The following is a 17753-nucleotide window of genomic DNA, read 5'->3' as shown; positions in this document are numbered from 1 at the left end:
AGTATACCCCTCTCCAAGTATACCCCACACCGAGTATACCCCACTCCAAGTATACCCTATTCCGAGGATATCCCAGTCTGAGTATACCCCACTTCGAGTATACCCCATTCAGAGTATACCCCACTTCGAGTATACCCCTCTCTGAGTATACTCCACACCGAGTATACCCCACTCCGAGTATACTCCACTCCGAGTATACCCCACTCCTAGTATGCCCTACTCCAAGGATACCCCACTCTGAGTATACCTACGCTAAGCAAAACTCACACCAAGTATATCCTACTTTGAGTATACCCCACTCTGGGTATACCCCACTCTGAGTATACTGCACTCTGAGTGTACTGCATTCTAAGCATAGCCCACACCGAGTATACCCCACTCCGAGTATACCCCACTCCAAGTATACCCCACACTGAATATACCCCAAACCGAGTATTCCCCACTCCGAGTATACCCCACTCTGAGTATACCCCACTCCGAGTATACCCCACTCTAACCACTCTGAGTGCATAAGAACATAAGAACATAAGAAATGGGAGCAGGAGTAGGCCATACGGCCCCTTGATCCTGCTCCACCATTCAATCAGATCATGACTGATCTTCGATCTCAACTCCACTTTCCCACCCGATCTCCATATCCCTTGATTTCCCGAGAGTCCAAAAATCTATCGATTTCAGTCTTGAATATATTTAATGACTCAGCATCCACAGCCCTCTGGGGTAGAGAATTCCAAAGATTCACAACCCTCTGAGTGAAGAAATTCCTCCTCATCTCAGTTTTGAATGGCCGACCCCTTATCCTGAGACTATGCCCCCTAGTTTTAGACTCTCCAGCCAGAGGAAGCAGCCTCTCAGCATCTACCCTGTCAAACCCTCTCAGAATCTTATATGTTTCAATGAGATCACCTCTCATTCTTCTAAATCGGTCCATTCTACTCCCTTTAGCACAGAGTGATCGGAGTGGATTGCGAATAGAGTGGGAACTTGAGAATTTGGTGAAAGGGGGAATTAGGTGCAGAGGGGGAAAGACAGTCAACAGAGAGGCCCAGAATAAAAGGGTAGGTATTTCGGGGTAAGTAAACAGTAAGTAAATGAATAATAATCGGGTATCTAAAGGGAGTTTAGAAAAAAAAGGTTTCTAAATATAATGGAGCAGCTGAGTCCCATGGGGCTCGATTTTCCCGGGAAATTGCAGGTGTGTTGGGGGCGCGGGACTCCGAAAATCGGAGAAGTTCTGTTTGGGTTTGGAAGCCGACTCCAACCAGGCCTGAAGGGCCGGATCAGGCAAAAAGAAATGCAATAAATTAAATAAAAAAGCATTGCATGAAGTTAAAACACAAAATTAACCTTCCTTTCCACCCTGCTCCGATGTCCGAAGACTCCATCTCCGATCTCCCCTTCTTCACCCCCCCCAATGTCCCCCTGATCTCCCCCTTCACCCCCCCGATGTCCCCCCAATCTTCCCCTGTCCCCCCCGATCTACCCCCCTCCCCCCCCCGATCTTCCCCTCTCCCCCCTGATGTTCCCTTCTCCCCCCTGATCTTCCCCTCTCCCCCCCGATCTTCCCCTCTCTCCCCCGATCTTCCCTTCTACCCCCCGATCTTCCCCTCTCCCCCCCGATCTTCCCCTGTCCCCCCCGATCTACCCCCCTCCTCCCCCGATCTTCCCCTCTCCCCCCTGATCTTCCCCTCTCCCCCATGATCTTCCCCTCTCCCCCCCCGATCTTCCCCTCTCTCCCCCGATCTTCCCTTCTCCCCCCCGATCTTCCCCTCTCCCCTGATCTTCCCTTCTCCCCCCCGATCTTCCCCTCTCCCCCCTGATCTTCCCCTCTCCCCCGATCTTCCCCTCTCCCCCCTGATCTTCCCCTCTCCCCCCTGATCTTCCCCTCTCCCCCGATCTTCCCCTCTCCCCCCTGATCTTCCCCTCTCCCCCCTGATCTTCCCCTCTCCCCCCGAACTTCCTCTCTCCCCGAACTTCCTCTCCCCCCGATCATCCTCTCTCCCCCCTGATCTTCCCCTCTCCCCCCCGATCTTCCCCTCTCCCCTGATCTTCCCCTCTCCCCCCCCGATCTTCCCCTCTCCCCTGATCTTCCCCTCTCCCCTGATCTTCCCCTCTCCCCCCTGATCTTCCCCTCTCCCCCGATCTTCCCCTCTCCCCCCTGATCTTCCCCTCTCCCCCCTGATCTTCCCCTCTCCCCTGATCTTCCCCTCTCCCCCCTGATCTTCCCCTCTCCCCCGATCTTCCCCTCTCCCCCCTGATCTTCCCCTCTCCCCTGATCTTCCCCTCTCCCCTGATCTTCCCCTCTCCCCCGATCTTCCCCTCTCCCCCCTGATCTTCCCGTCTCCCCTGATCTTCCCTTCTCCCCTGATCTTCCCCTCTCCCCCGATCTTCCCCTCTCCCCCCTGATCTTCCCCTCTCCCCCCTGATCTTCCCCTCTCCCCCCCGATCATCCTCTCTCCCCCCTGATCTTCCTCTCCCCACCGAACTTCCTCTCCCCCCCGATCTTCCTCTCCCCCAGATCTTCCTCTCCCCCCTCCGAGTGGGGTATACTTGGAGTGGGTTATGTTCGGAGTGGGGTATACTCGGTGTGGGGTATACTCAGAGTGGGATATACTCAGAGTGGGGTATACTCAGAGTGGGGTATACTCAGAGTGGGGTATACTCGGTGTGGGGTATACTCAGAGTGGGGTATACTCAGAGTGGGGTATACTCAGAGTGGGGTATACTCAGAGTGGGGTATACTCAGAGTGGGGTATACTCAGAGTGGGGTATACTCAGAGTGGGGTATACTCAGAGTGGGGTATACTCAGAGTGGGGTATACTCAGAGTGGGGTATACTCGGTGTGGGGTATACTCAGAGTGGGGTATACTCAGAGTGGGGTATACTCGGAGTGGGGTATACTCAGAGTGGGGTATACTCAGAGTGGGGTATACTCGGTGTGGGGTATACTCAGAGTGGGGTATGTTCCAGGAGGTGGTCACCCCACAGCCACAGAGAGTTCAGGATATCAAGTGGGTGGTGGTCCGAAAGGGTAGGAAGAGGCCGGCAGTGCAGGAATGCTCTGGGTGTGTGGCCACTCTCAATCCCAGTGAGGGTGACGACATCACGAAGGAGTGCAGTCCTGAGCATGGCACCATGGGGCAAAGGACTGCACAAGGGGGCACAGTGAAGTGTAGAAATACAGTCGTCATCGAGAATTTGATAGTCGGGGACAGACAGGTGTTTCTGTGACTGTCGACATGAGGCCCGCATGGTGTGTTGCCTCCCTGGTGCCAGAGTAAAGGACATCAGGGAGAGGGTGCAGAACATTCTTGGGGGAGAAGGGGTAGAAGTCATGGTCCATGTGGGTACCACCGACATAGGAAAGGAAAGGGATGGAGTCCTGCAGCTGGAGTTTCAGGAACGAGGGAGGAAGTTAAAAAGCAAGACCTCAAAGGTAGCAATCTCTGGATTACTCCCGGAGCCACGTGCTAGTGAGTACAGAAATAGGAAGATAAGGCAGGTTAATGTGTGGCTAGAGACATGGTGCAGGGGGGAAGGCTTCAGATTCTTGGTGCATTGGGACCAGTTCTGGGGCAGGAGGGACCTGTTCAAGACAGGCGGGTTGCACCTCAACAGAGCTGGGACCAATGTCCTTGTGGGGAGGTTCACTAATGCTGTGAGGGAGGGTTTAAACTAATGTGCCAGGGGGATGGGCACCAGGATGTAGCATTAGAGAGGAGAAACAAGGTGCCCAAAGGATTGGGAGATAGAGTAAGAAATAGTACAGTATTAGGTGGGATCAGACGGAGAGAGAACACGATAGGTCTAAGATAGGTTTACAGTGCATGTGTGTAAACGCACAAAGCATGGTAAACAAGGTCGGTGAACTGCAGGTGCAAATAGCCACATGGGAATATGATGTTGTGGCGATAACGGAAACCTGGCTCAAAAAAGGGCAGGATTGGGTACTAAATATTCCTGGATATTCAGGAAAGGTGTTCAGGAAAGATAGGGAAGGAAAGAAAGGAGGGGGGTGGCAGTATTGATTAAGGAGAATATTGCAGTACTGGAGAGAGAGGATGTCCTTGTGGGGTCAAGGGCAGAATCTATTTGGTTAGAGTTAAGAAACAATAGAGGTGCCATTACACTACTGGGTGTATTCTATAGGCCACCAATTAGAGGGAAGGATGTGGAGGAGCAAATTTGCATGGAAATTACAGAGAGGTGCAAGAACCATAGAGTAGTGATAATGGGAGACTTCAACTATCCTATTAAAGACTGGGATAGTAATAGTGTAAAGAGCAAAGAGGGGGAGGAATTTTTGAAGTATTTTCCAGAGAACTTTCTTGATCAGCATGTTTCTGGCCCAACGAGGAAGGAGGCATTGCTGGATCTGGTTCTGGGGAATGAGGTGGGTCAAGTGGAGCAAGTGTCAGTGGGGGAACATTTAGGGGACAGTGATAATAGTATCATAAGGTTTAGATTAGCTGTGGCTGATCGTCTAACTCAGTACCCTGTTCCCACTTTTTCCCCATATCCCTTGAACCCTTTAGCATTAAGAAATATATCTATCTCCTTCTTGAATACATCTAATGACTTGGCCTCCACTGCCTTCTCTGGTAGAGAATTCCACAGGTTCACCACCCTCTGAGTGAAGAAATTTCTCCTCATCTCGGTTCTAAATGGCATACCCCGTATCCTGAGACTGTGACCCCTGGTTCTGGACTCCCAGCCATCAGTAACATCCTCCCTGCATCTAGTCTGTCTAGTACTGTTAGAATTTTATATGTTTCGATAAGATCACCTCTCATTCTTCTAAACTCGAGTGAATATAGGCCTAGTCGACCCAATCTCTCCTCATATGTCAGTCCTGCCATCCCAGGAATCAGTCTGGTAAACCTTCGTTGCACTCCCTCCATGGCAAGGACATCCTTCCTCAGATAAGGAGACCAAAACTGCACACAATACACCAGATGTGGTCTCACCAAGGCCCTGTATAACTGCAGTAAGACATCCCTGCTCCTGAACTCAAATCCTCTTGCAATGAAGGCCAACATACCATTCGCCTTCCTAACTGCTTGCTGCACCTGAATACTCGCTTTCAGCGAGTGTTGTACAAGGACACCCAGGTCTCATTGCACCTCCCCTTTTCCCAATCTATCACCAATCAGATAATAATCTGCCTTTCTGTTTTTACAACCAAAGTGGATAACCTCACATTTATCCACATTATACTGCATCTGCATGTTCTTGCCCACTCACCCAACTTGTCTAAATCACATTGGAGCCTCTTTGCATCCCCCTCACAGCTCACATTCCACCCCAGCTTTGTGTCGTCTGCAAACTTGGAAATGTTACATTTAGTTCCCTCATCCAAAAGGGCAATATCAGATATCAGATTGATAATACAAGTGAGAAATGGGCTGAATATAGAAAGTTCAGAGGAGACATGAAAAGGGAAATAAGAGGGGCAAAGAGAGAGTATGAGAATAGACTGGTTGCAAGCATAAAAAGGAATCCAAAAGTCTTCTACAGGCATATAAACAGTAAATGGGTAGTAAGAGGAGAGTTGGGGCCGATTTGGGACCAAAAAGGAGATCTACTCATGGAGGCAGAGGGGATGGCCGAGGTATTAAATGAGTATTTTGCATCTGTCTTTACCAAGGAAGAAGATGCTGCCAAAGTCACAGTAAAAGGGGAGATAGTTGAGATACTGGATGGGCTAAACATTGATAAAGGGGAGGTACTAGAAAGGGTGGCTGTGCTTAACGTAGATCAGTCACCCGGTCCGGATGAGATGCATCCTAGGTTGCTGAGGGAAGTAAGGGTGGAAATTGCGGAGGTACTGGCCATAATCTTCCAAACATCCAGAGATACGGTGGTGCCAGAGGACTGGAGAATTGCAAATGTTACATCATTGTTCAAAAAAGTGTGTAAAGATAAACCCAGCAACTACAGGCCAGTCAGTTTAACCTCAGTGGTGGGGAAACTTTTAAAAATGATAATCTGGGACAAAATTAAGTCACTTGGACAAGTGTGGATTAATTACGGAAAGCCAGCACGGATTTGTTAAAGACAAATTGTATTTTACTAACTTGATAGAGCTTTATGATGAGGTAACAGAGAGGGTCGATGAGGGCAATGTGGTTGATATTGTGTATATGGACTTTCAAAAGGCGTTTGATGAAGTGTCACATTATAGACTTGTCAGTAAAGTTGAAACCCATGTAATAAAGGGGGCAGTGGCAGCATGGATACGTAATTGGCTAAATGACAGGAAACAGAGAGTAATGGTGAATGGCTGTTTTTCGGACTGGAGGGAGGTGTACAGTGGTGTTCCCCAGGGGTCGGTGCTGGGACCACTGCTTTTCTTGATATATATTAATGACTTGGACTTGGGTGTACAGGGCACAATTTCAAAATTTGCAGATGACACAAAACTTGGAAGTGTAGTAAACAGTGAGGAGGATAGTGATAGACTTCAAGAGAATATAGACAGGCTGGTGGCATGGGCGGACACGTGGCAGATGAAATTTAATGCAGAGAAGTACGAAGTGATACATTTTGGGAGGAAGAACGAGAAGAGGCAATATAAACTAAAGGATACAATTCTAAAGGGGGCACAGGAACAGAGACACCTGGGGATATATGTGCACAAATCTTGGAAGGCGGCAGGACAGGTTGAGAAAGCAGTTAAAAAAGCATACAGGAGGCTTAGAGGCATAGAGTACAAAAGCAAGGAAGTTATGTTGAACCTTTATAAAACACTGGTTTGACCACAACTGTAGTATTGTGACCAATTCTGGGCACCAAACTTTAGGGAGGGTGCAAATTTACTAGAATGGTTCCAGGGATGAGGGATTTCAGTTACGTGGATAAACTGGAGAAGCTGGGGTTGTTCTCCTTAGAGCAGAGAAGGTTGAGAGGAGATTTGATAGAAGTGTTCAAAATCATGACGGGTGTAGATAAAGTAAATAAAGAGAAACTGTTCCCATTGGCGGAAGGGTCAAGAACCAGAGGACACAGATTTAAGGCAAAAGAACCAAAGGTGACATCAGGAAAATCATTTTTACACAGCGAGTGGTTAGGATCTGGAATGCGCTGCCTGAAAGGGTGGTGGAAGCAGATTCTATCATAGCTTTCAAAAAGGAACTGGCTAAATATTTGAAGGGAAAAAATTTGCAGGGCTACAGGGAAAGAGCGGGGGAATGGGACTAACTGGATAGCTCTTACAAAGAGCCGGCACAGGCTCGATGGGCAGAATGGCCTCCAGTGCTGTAACAATTCTATGATTCTATGATTTAAAAAAAGGTTCCATTTTTCTATTCTTCCTACCAAAGTGAATAACCTTTCATTTCCCCACATTATACTTCATCTGCCACCTTCTTGCCCACTCACTTAACCTGTCTACATCCCTTTGCAGACTCTTCGTGTCCTCCTCACAGCTTACTTTCCCACCTAGCTTTGTATCGTCAGCAAACTTGGATACATTACACTTGGTCCCTTCATCTAAGTCATTAATATAGATTGTAAATAGCTGAGGCCCAAGCACTGATCCTTGTGGCACCCCACTAGTTACAGCCTGCAAACCTGAGAATGACCCGTTTATTCCTACTCTCTGTTTTCTGTCCATGCTAATATCTTACCCCCAATCCCATGAGCCCTAATCTTGTGTAACAACCTCTTGTGAGGCACCTTATTGAATACCTTTTGAAAATACAAATATACTACAACCATTGGTTCCCCCTTATCTACCCCTGCTAGTTACAGCTTCAAAAAACTCGAATAGATTTATCAAACACGATTTCCATTTCATAAAACCATGTTGACTCTGCTTAATCATATTAAGATTTTCTAAGTGCCCTGTTACTACGCCCTTAATAATGGATTCTAGCATTTTCCCGATGAACGATGTCAGGCTAACTGGCCTGTAGTTCCCTGTTTTCTCTCTCCCTCCTTTCTTGAATAGCGGGGTTACATTTGCTACCTTCCAAACCACGGGGACCGTTCTGGAATTTAGGGAATTCTGGAAGATCACAACCAATGCATCCACTATCTCTGCAGCCACCTCTTTTAAAACCCTAGGATGGAGGCCATCAGGGCCAGGGGATTTGTTGGCTTTTAGTCCCATTAATTTTTCTAATACCTTTTCTTTGCTGATATTAATTACTTTAAGTTCCTCACTCTCATTAGACCCTTGGTTCCCCACTATTTCTGGTATGTTTTTTGGGTCTTCGACAGATTTAAAATATTTGTATAAGTTCTCTGCCATTTCCTTATTCCCCATTATAATTTCTCCTGTCTCTGCCTCTAGGGGACCCATGTTTACTTTCACTAATCTCTTCCTTTTTACATACTTGTAGAAGCTCTTACAATCTGTTTTTATATTTCTTGATGGTTTACTCTCATATTCAATTTTCTCCCTTTTTATCAATTTCTTGGTCATCCTTTGCTCATTTCTAAAACCCTCCCAATCTTGAGATTTACTGCACTTCTTGGCAACATTATAGGCCTCTTCTTTAATCCAACACTATCCTTAACTTTTCTAGTTAGCCACAGTTGGATCACTTTTCCCATGGAGTTTTTATTCCTCAAGGGTATGAATATTCAATGGGAATGATGAATTATTTCTTTAAATGTCCACTGTTGTTTATCTACCGTCATATCTTTTAATCTAATTTCCCAATCTACCTTAGTCAACTCGCTCCTCATATCTATGTGATTGGCTTTGTTTAAATTTAAGACCCTAGTTTCGGACTTAACTACATCATCCTCAAACTGAACATGAAATTTTATCAAATTATGATCACTCTACCCCAGAGGACCCTTTATCATTAAGATTACTAATTAACCCTGTCTCATTACACAATACTAGATCTAAAATAACCTGTTCCCTAGTTAGTTCCTCGACATATTGTTCTAGAAAACTGTCTCCATGAACCCGTCCTCCAAACTACTTTTGCCAATTTGGTTTGCTCAGTCTATGAGAAGATTAAAGTCTCCCATGATTATTGCATTCTCCTTGTTACATGCTCTCCTAATTTCCAAATTTATACTCTGTCCAACATTATAACTGCTGTTAGGGGGCCTATAAGCTACTCATACCAGTGTTTTCTGCCCCTTGTTATCTCTTAGCTCCACCCATATTGTTTCTCCATCCTGATTTTTCTGAGTTAAGATCCTTTCTCACTACTGCCTTCATTTCATCCTTTATTATCAGGGCTACCCATCACCCTCTACCCCCCGCCACCTTTTCCATTTTGCCTATCTTTTCTAAAGTCAAGTACCCTGGAATATTTAGTTCCTAATCTTGGTCACCCTGCAACCACGGCTCAGTAATGGCTACTAGATCAAACCCTTTTATCTCTATTTGTGCCATTAATCCCACTCCATTTATATCCCACTCCTTGTATACCCCACTCTGACTATACCCCACTCCGAGTATCCCCCACTCCGAGCATGCCCCACATCGAGTATGCCCCACTCCGGGTGCACCCCACTCCGAGTATGCCTCACTCCGAGTACACCCTACTCCGAGTATGCCTCAATCCGAGTACACCCTACTCCGAGTATGCCTCACTCTGAGTATACCCTATTCCAAGAACGCCTCATTGTGACTATATCCCACTCCAACCACTCCCTTGATGAATAAAATTCATTTGTTGCTTTTACTTGTTATGAAAGACATTACTTGCCAGACTCCTGGCCCCAACTGCCCACTGCTCTAACTTTGAACTATGTTTTTTACTGAATAACAGGAAAAAATATCCGGACTGCTGGCACTTTGAGCAAAGAGGATCCAATGAGGGACCTTATATCGGCGCTACACAGTCTGTGAGCACTGAGCGACCAGTAAGGGGAGTGTTCCTTCAAAGTGGAAAGGAAATGGTTGTGAGGAAATACAGATAACTTCAAACTGTTTCCTAGGTGGAGAATTCCTTTGTTCTGAACAAAAACTTTAACCGGATCTTTTCAAAATGAGAGAGGAAGAGAGTCCAATTCAATTTAGATCTGATATATTTGAAACCAGACTAAGGGCAGGGAAGGGCTGGAAAAAAATGTTTTCAAAATGTATTAAAGGAAATGATTTTAGCAATGACCTCGCTCTGCATTCAACTATTTAAGTGCCGTTTCTGATGAGCTGGTCACCCCGACCTTCGTTCCAAGGCCCTGCTGGCTTCGGAGCTTTGGGAACAGTTACAATTAAAGAACGACTTCCATTTACAAACCTTGGGAGGTCCCAAAGTGCATTTCAGCCAATGAAGAATTTTGAAGTGTAGACACTGTTGTAATGTAGGAAATGTGGCAGCCAATTTGTGCACAGCAAGATCCCACAAACAGCAATGTGATAATGACCAGATAATCTGTTTTAGTGATGTTGGTTGTGGGATAAATATTGACCAGGACACCAGAATTATCAGCCTGGATTATGTGCTCAAGTCTCTGGAGTGGTACTTGACAACAACAACAACAACAACTTGCATTTATATATTGCCTTGAACGTAGTAAAATGTCCCAAGGCACTTCACAGGAGTGATTATCAAACAAAATTTCACACCGAGCCACATCAGGAGATATTAGGACAGGTGACCAAAAGCTTGGTCACAGAGTTGGTTTTAAGGAGCATCTGAAAGGAGGAGAGAGAGGCGGAGAGGTTTAGGGAGGGAGCTTAGGCCCTAGGCAGCTGAAGGCACGGCCGCCAATGGTGGAGCGATTAAAATCGGGGATGCGCAAGAGGCCAGAATTAAAGGAGCGCAGAGATTTCAGTGGGTTGTCGGGCTGGAGGAGGTTACAGAGATAGGGAGGGGCGAGGGGCCATGGAGGGATTTGAAAACAAGGATGAGAATTTTAAAATCGAGGTATTTCCGGACCGGGAGCCAATGTAGGTCAGCGAGCACAGGGGTGATGGGTGAACGGGACTTGGTGCGAGTTAGGATACGGGCAGCAGAGTTTTGGCTGAGCTCACATATATGGAGGGTGGAAGATGGGAGGCCAACCAGGAGAGCACTGGAATAGTCCAAACTGGATGTAACAAAGGCATAGAGGAGGGTTTCAGCAGCAGATGGGCTGAGGTGGGGCGGAGACAGGCGATGTTACGGAGGTGGAAGTAGGCGGTCTTGGTGATGGAGCGGATATGGGGTCAGAAGCTCATCTCAGGGTCAAATAGGTCACTAAGGTTGCGAATGGTCTGGTTCAGCCTCAGACAGTGGCCAGGGAGAGGGATGGAGTCGGTGGCTAGGGAACAGAGTTTGTGGCGGGGACTGAAGACAATGGCTTTGGTCTTCCTAATATTTAGTTGGAGGGAATTTTTGCTTATCCAGTACCGGATGTCGGATAAGCAGTGTGACAAATGAGAGGCAGTGGAGATGTCGAGGGAGGTGGTGGTGAGGTAGAGCTGGGTGTCGTCAGCGTACATATGGAATCTGACTTGTCGTTTTCGGATGTGTCACTGAGGGGCAGCAGGTAGATGAGAAATAGGAGGGGACCAAGGATAGATCCTCGGGGGACTGCAGAGGTAATGGTGCGGGAGCAGAAAGAGAAGCCATTGCAGGAGATTCTCTGGCTACGACTAGATAGATCAGAATGGAACCAGGCGAGGGCAGTCCCAGCCAGCTGGATGGTCAACCCTGTCAAAGGCTGAGGAGGGATAGTTTACCATGGTCGCTATCACATAGGATGTCACTTGTGACTTTGATAAGGGCCGTTCCAGTACTGTGGCAGGGGCGGAAACCTGATTGGAGGGATTCAAACATGGAGTTGCGGGAAAGATGGGCACGGATTTGGGGGGAGACAACACATTCAAAGACTTTGGAGAGGAAAAGGAGGTTGGAGATGGGGTGGTAGTTTGCAAGGACAGAGGGGTCAAGGGTGGGTTTTTTGGGGAGAGGGATGATGATGGTAGATTTGAAGGGGAGGAGGACAGTATCTGAGGAGAGGGAACCGTTAACAATATCAGCTAACATGGGGGCCAGGAAGCGAAGTTGGGTGATCAGCAGTTTGGTGGGAATTGGGTCAAGGGAGCAGGAGGTGGGTCTCATGGTCAAGATGAGCTCAGAGAGGGCATGAGGGGAAATAGGAGAGAAACTAGAGAGAGATGCGAGTTCAGGGCTAGGGCAGGGGGGAACTTAAGGGGAAGTTTGGCTTGGTGGGCTAGGGGAAGGGAGGGAAGTGGCAGAGGCAGCTGAACGGATAGTCTCAATCTTTGTGAGAAAGAAATCCATGAGCTCCTCACACTTGTTGTTGGAGGTGAAGGTGGAGGAGGCAGGGGAGAGGGGTTTAAGAAGACGGTTTGCATTGGAGAAGAGAAGCCGGGTGTTATCTTTGCATTCCAGGATGATCCTGGAATACTGAGCAGTTTTGGTAGAGGAGAGCAGGACCAATAGTGCTTTACGTGGTCCAGCCAGATCTGGTGATGAATGAATGGCTAAACCAGTTGTCCACCATAAATGTTCAAGTCTGGGTCCCTTGGACGTAGGGAGTGGAGATGAGGGAAGCTGTCGGCTTATCCAGGAGCGAATCAAGCCTGGGACAGCAGCAGGAAGGTCGAGATGTACTGAAGAGTTGGGCTCGGGATTTGGGGGGGCAGATTACCCGAGGGGGGAGAAATGAAAGGAGGCTGCTGACAGGAAAGAGGGGCCTAGGAGGGGTAAAGAGAAAAGAAGAAAAAAGGTGAAAAAAGGGGAAATAGATGTGACTGGCTCGGGCCTGGAGCGGCAGCAGAACGCCCAGGCGAATGGACACAGGGAAACTGAAGTTACATAGCAAGATTAGGACAGATATGTCCTGGTAATAAACGGGGAATAGAGAGGAGACAATAGGAGGGAGTCCAGAGTTAAAGTCAGAGGTCTAGTGCTGGGATAAAGTTGAGGTGGAGTCACCTTGGAGCATTGATCATCTGATATCCAAGTTCGGAGACAGGTGTGGAGGGCGAGTGAGTCCAGAAGCTGTTTGAAGGGTAGGCTATCGGAGGACGCACTGCTGGAGGTATTTCCACGGGAATGAAGAGCCAGGAAGTGTGCAGAATTGATCGTGGGGCAGAAAAACGGTGGCGAAGTTGGAGGCCACCATAACATCCAGAAGCGGCGGAGAAATGGACTTCGGCCCAGGAGTGAGAGTTTCTGGCCAGGAACTGTAGCAAAATAAAACCGAAAAACCAAAAGCAAAATACTGCAGATGCTGGAAACCTGAAATAAAAATAGAAAATGCTGGAGAAGCTCAGTGACCTGAGACATTAACTCTGCTTCTTTCTCCACAGATGCTGCCTGACCTTCCCGTGCGAGCGCAGGAGATGCAACACCTGTCCCTTCACCTCCTCCCTTCCCACTGTCCAGGGCCCCAATCACTCCTTCCAGGTAAAAGAGCAATTTACTTGTACTTCTTTCAATTTACTATACTGAATCCACTGCTCACGATGCAGTCTCCTCTACACTGGGGAGACCAAACACAGATTGAGTGATCACTTTGCTGAACACCCTCCGCCCAGTCCGCAAGTGTGACCCTGACCTGCCGGTCGCTTGTCATTTTAATTCCCCGTCCCACTCCCACTCTGACCTCTCTGTCCTCGGCCTCTTACACTGTTCTAATGAAGCTCGAGGAACAACACCTCATCTTTTGATTAGGCACTTTACAACCTTCCAGACTCATCACTGATTTCAATAACTTCAGATCAGAACCACTGCTCCCATTTTTCAGTCAGCAGGTGCTGGTAATGGTTCTGATGCTGCCATTTACAGCTGCTGATCAATCTTTTGTTTCTTAACCTGTCCCATTCCCACCCTCCTTGCCCTGCACCATCACCCCCTTTTGTTATTTCATCACTCGTGCCCTCCACCCTATCACAGACCTTCCCTTTTGTTCTTCCCTCCCCCCTTTCCCTGGCTCTGTACTTGCTCAAAAACTTTAACTCTTTTAACATCTTCCAGTTCTGACGAAAGGTCTTCAACCTGAAACTATGGGGTCAATTTTCGGATGGCTGAGCGGGTGCGTTTGTGGTGGGGAGGCTCCTAAAATTGGGGATTCCTGGAGCAGGTCCGGAGCCTGGCTCCAACCCGCCCACTTCTGGGTTCCCCAGTGACGCGAATCGGTGCGTGCGCAGCCCCCGCATGCGGAACTCCCACTGGCAATCAAAGCTGGTGGGATCTCACTTAAGATCATTATCTGGGTACTTGAGGTCGTTGACAGACCTCATTAGTTGGAGATTTTAGGAGGATTCGGATTTTGAACTACCCAGAGCGTGTTTCCCATGCTGGGGGAAAATAGACGTGTTGCAGCCAGCAGCCAGTGGCAGCTGCAAAGGTCCATTTAATAGGTGCGGGGTAAACCCTCATTCATTGCAGCAGGGCACTCTGTCACCTCAGACGAAGTTTTGCCTGCCACACCGTTGTCTCCACACTCCAAGTTATTAAATCATACCCTAAACTCTGCTATCCAAACACATTTACCTACTTTGTGGACTCCCTCACACTTACACCGTCAGGATGGGCGGGGGGCCATTGCTGCATTCATCACTCCATTGGAGGACGAGCAACATCACCAGCCTCGCCAGGCATGCCGTCCACCTCCACCACGTGGAGCTACACAACAGTGTTGTGCAACAGGCACCTGCACAAAGTAGTCCATGGAATCGAGGGAAAAGTACGGACTTGGTTAGGAAGTTGGCTGAGCGAAAGGCGACAGAGAGTAGGGATAATGGGTAGGTACTCACATTGGCAGGATGTGACTAGTGGAGTCCCGCAGGGATCTGTCTTGGGGCCTCAATTATTCACAATATTTATTAACGACTTAGATGAAGGCATAGAAAGTCTCATATCTAAGTTTGCCGATGACACAAAGATTGGTGGCATTGTAAGCAGTGTAGACGAAAACATAAAATTACAAAGTGATATTGATAGATTAGGTGAATAGGCAAAACTGTGGCAAATGGAATTCAATGTAGACAAATGTGAGGTCATCCACTTTGGATCAAAAAAGATAGAATAGGGTACTTTCTAAATGGTAAAAAGTTAAAAACAGTGGATGTCCAAAGGGACTGAGGGGTTCAGGTACATAGATCATTGAAGTGTCATGAACAGGTGCAGAAAATAATCAAGAAGGCTAATGGAGTGCTGGCCTTTATATCTGGAGGACTGGAGTACAAGGGGGCAGAAGTTATGCTGCAGCTATACAAAACCCTGGTTAGACCGCACCTGGAATACTATGAGCAGTTCTGGGCACCGCACCTTCGGAAGGACATATTGGCCTTGGAGGGAGTGCAGCGTAGGTTTACTAGAATGATACCCGGACTTCAAGGGTTAAGTTACGAGGAGAGATTACACAAATTGGGGTTGTATTCTCTGGAGTTTCGAAGGTTAAGGGGTGATCTGATCGAAGTTTATAAGATATTGAGGGGAACAGATAGGGTGGATAGAGAGAAACTATTTCCGCTGGTTGGGGATTTTAGGAGTAGGGGGCACAGTCTAAAAATTAGAGCCAGACCTTTCAGGAGCGAGATTAGAAAACATTTCTACACGCAAACGGTGGTGGAAGTTTGGAACTCTCTTCCGCAAACGGCAATTGATACTAGCTCAATTGCTAAATTTAAATCTGAGATAGATAGCTTTTTGGCAACCAAAGGTATTAAGGGATATGGGCCAAAGGCAGGTATATGGAGTTAGATCACAGATCAGCCATGATCTTATCAAATGGCGGAGCAGGCACGAGGGGCTGAATGGCCTACTCCTGTTCCTATGTTCCTACACCCACTGTAGGGTGACCCAATGGTGGCATCAAGGTTGTTCATGGAGAACTTCATGAAAGGGCATTATTGCACAAGCCAGTCAAGAATGGCCAAGACGTGACAGTAGTGGTGCCAATATAATATGTAATGTGAGTTGATCAGAAATCAAATATAAGTAAAAACCATGACAAACCCTTAAACACCCTTGTGCATCCCCTTCATGCTCACTACACATTTGACTTATGCTTCCTACTACACATATGTGATGCATGCCCTGTGGCTGTAGCACAGGTAGTGGCAGGTGGGGTGAGGCTGACCGTGAAAGAGGTGCATGAGAGGGTGAGTATGAGACAGAGCCATGAGATTGTATGAGGATTGTGTTGAGTGGTAGTGGCAGGATGAGTACTGGCGAGGTGAGTAAGTGCAGGTAAGATGAGGATGAGCTTTGAGTGGGTGCGAGGGGTGATGTGACAGAGTAGTGTTGGCAGTGCAGAAGTGGATGTGGGGTGGGGGCGGTGATGTGGCAGACGGAGTGTAGGGGAATGAGTAAGTGTACTCACTTTGGCTGACCTACTGAGGTCATTGAAGCGCCTCCTGCACTGTATGCAGGTGGGCGATATGTTGGTGGTGCTGGTGACCTCCTCTGCCACCTCGAGCCAGGCCTTCGTGGTGGCAGAGGCAGGCCGCTTCCTCCCGTCCGCCGGGGAGAAAATCTCTGTCCTCCCCCTCCTCCTCACCCCATCCAGTAGGACCTGGAGTGAGGCATCATTAAACCTGGGCGTAGGCTTCCCCCCTGCACTGCTCCATGCTGTAATTTTGGCTCCTTTCCGCAGCATCAGTCAGTGGAGGACTGCCCCTTTAAATAGGGCTCCTCCAGCTGACAGCCTATGATGCGGGTGCGCAGTCCGCTCGCTGCGCAGCTTTCCAGCGCAAAACCCGGAAGCCAAGGTAAGTGGCTTCAATTTACTTACGATCGCATGCGGAACCCACCGATTTTACTGGGCGGGTTACCCACGCGCCCAGTCGACCCCCCGATGGCAACCCGCCTCCCTCCTAATATCAGGCCCGTTAACTCTGTTGCCTGACCTGCTGAGCTTCTCGAGCATTTTCTGATTTGATTTAAGGCCAATGGGACAGTCATAAGCTCAGCAGGTAACAGCAGCAGTGGGGGATGGGCTGCAGGCCCACAACGTCCTGACTCAGAGGCGAGAGTGCTGCCACTGAGCCATGGCTGACATCCCCTGAGCACTCTCTGTAACCTGCCCTCTAACCTGCAGAGGGAAACTGTTAGTCAGGGAGAGTGCAATATAATTAGGAAGAAAAACCCATGAATTGGAGGGAATGTGAACAGATGCTCACACGGACGTAACACCCGACAATGGGATATCACACCGCCAACAGCAAGCTAACTCTTCCCTGTTGAAGAAAAATTCACACAGTACTCGGATGTGAATTCATCTTTTTAATTCCCTTCCCATAACTGAGTTCCTGAGTTTTAGCAAACTTAAAATAACAGGTGTCAGTTCCCCCACTGATCGCGGTTCCTTCTCACCACATCCCCATATTAACCACACCCGCACGATGGAACTGGGTCCTGCTTAAATATGAGGATCAGGTCTGATTAGGTCATCAGGAACCAGTCTGTAATTTCAACCAGAAGCCTGAGCGGGGGAGGGGGCAGTGCCTGCTCCCCCCATCAGGCAAAACCTGCCTGGAGCTGGATCCGAAACAAAACTCTCCCAGGGCAGGTACAGCACGGGTTAGATACAGAATAAAGCTCCCTCTACACTGTCCCATCAAACACTCCCAGGGCAGGTACAGCATGGGTTAGATACAGAATAAAGCTCCCTCTACACTGTCCCATCAAACACTCCCAGGGCAGGTACAGCACGGGTTAGATACAGAATAAAGCTCCCTCTACACTGTCCCATCAAACACTCCCAGAGAAGGTACAGCACGGGTTAGATACAGAGTAAAGCTCCCTCTACACTGTCCCATCAAACACTCCCAGGGCAGGTACAGCACGGGTTAGATACAGAGTAAAGCTCCCTCTAC

The 17753-nt window shown here is 48.1% G+C and overlaps 1 pseudogene; it reads left to right on the top strand.

Moving 5' to 3' along the window:
* Positions 1-10590, top strand: part of LOC137341937 (putative nuclease HARBI1 pseudogene) — a 41643-nt pseudogene extending 31053 nt beyond the window's left edge.
* Positions 10591-17753: the final 7163 nt, after the last annotated feature.

The sequence above is a fragment of the Heptranchias perlo genome, chromosome 25, assembly GCF_035084215.1.
Source record: "Heptranchias perlo isolate sHepPer1 chromosome 25, sHepPer1.hap1, whole genome shotgun sequence".
NCBI lineage: Eukaryota > Metazoa > Chordata > Chondrichthyes > Hexanchiformes > Hexanchidae > Heptranchias > Heptranchias perlo.
This window is presented reverse-complemented; position numbering and strand designations above follow the sequence as displayed.